The following is a 1,472-nucleotide window of genomic DNA, read 5'->3' as shown; positions in this document are numbered from 1 at the left end:
TGAGCGTCAGAGGGTTTGCTCCGGGGACTTTTTCCTTGGTTCTTGGTCTCTAACGTTTCGTGTGATTGTCTGAGTGTGTGCAGAGTTCTAGTACCGTCGGCGCAGGCTCAGCAGTCCTTCAGGGCCACGTGGGAGTTTGTTCTATGAAGCCCTGGTAACCGCAACATCAAAGTCTCCTCCCCGTCAACGCCATCGACACTTCATCTGGCCTTCGTCTGACTTAGACTCCGGACAGGATCGCCCTCTTTTTTATAAAATTCAATGGATGCATTGTTATACTTTCCAACAGCTCTGTTAGCCTCTGCTTCTTCAAAAACATCAAAACGTTGATAGTGCTGGGAAATTGCAAAAGCGTAGTTCTTCCGCCACTAGAATCTCTCAGGAACTTGATAGGGATAATCCACAACAAGCTCAAGTTTCCCATCGATCCAAAGAGAAAATCAGGCATTTGGGGAAAAAAACTATGAAGCAAGAGTTTTGGAACCTTTCTATTACTCCTCGCATCTACGTAAGAAAGCTTTCGCACCGCCACCACTTTCCACAAACCAACTCTTTTGATATCAACTGGGCCACTAGAATTTTTTTATGTATGTTTCAGTTTCTTCGTCAACAAACATATATAGAAACATGATTTTTTTTCCTTGCAAAATCACTGAGATATTCTTTGGTAGTTGCAATATATTGTAATTCCCAAAAATAGCAGAAGCTACAACAACATCATGGCATTTCTCCATCTCAATAAGATCAGCTTCGTCTATGTCGAAGCCAGTACCTTGACTAGGTTTCTTTCCCTTGGCATATCCACACCTTGACTAGGTTTCTTTGCCTTGTCAAATCCACAGTGCACTCTCATTGATTCCTTTATATTGAAAGATTCAGTCCTCTCCTGTAATGAAGGATGCCCTCCAAATATCGAACCACTGTTTGACTCATTTGCTATCAAATCATCTTCTAAAACATATCTTAAATTCTTAAGAATAGGAAAAGCTAACGGTGATGGTGGTATAACAAACACAACCTGCTCTACTGGAACATAACAAAGGGGATATGGGCGTGGACCAATGCACTTCTTATCTGTTGGTGGTGGAGGAAGAGAAAAATGTTTCACAATGATGACATATTGAGAGAAGCATCATAGCAGAATGCTGAGTTGAGTTGTAAGTTCATATGGGTTACGATGAGCGAGTTTTTCGGGTGTCATGATAATTAAAGCCAAGAAGAGATGGTGGCGCCTAGATCTGGTCGAGCATAAGGTTGTGTGTATACCCGGACGGGAAGGACCAGCCGGGCGCTAAGATACTTAGCCTTATCTAGGATATAGCATACGATTGGTCAGACGATGACCGATTGAATATAAGTTTCTTTGTATAGGCTCGGGTGGAAAGTACCGGCTGGGCCCAGAAGAGCTTAACTATATCAAGCCTTCAATATATAAATAGTCAGGTAAAAGCCGACCGAATGAAGACTTCGAT

The 1,472-nt window shown here is 42.4% G+C and overlaps 1 pseudogene; it reads right to left on the bottom strand.

The window, feature by feature from the left end:
• Positions 1-200: 200 nt before the first annotated feature.
• LOC121978568 lies at positions 201-1,136 on the bottom strand (annotated as a pseudogene).
• Between the last annotated feature and the right edge of the window lie 336 nt (positions 1,137-1,472).

Source organism: Zingiber officinale, chromosome 4B (assembly GCF_018446385.1).
Source record: "Zingiber officinale cultivar Zhangliang chromosome 4B, Zo_v1.1, whole genome shotgun sequence".
Lineage (NCBI taxonomy): Eukaryota > Viridiplantae > Streptophyta > Magnoliopsida > Zingiberales > Zingiberaceae > Zingiber > Zingiber officinale.
The sequence above is the reverse complement of the archived record's forward strand: the minus strand, read 5'-3'. Positions and strand labels throughout refer to the sequence as shown.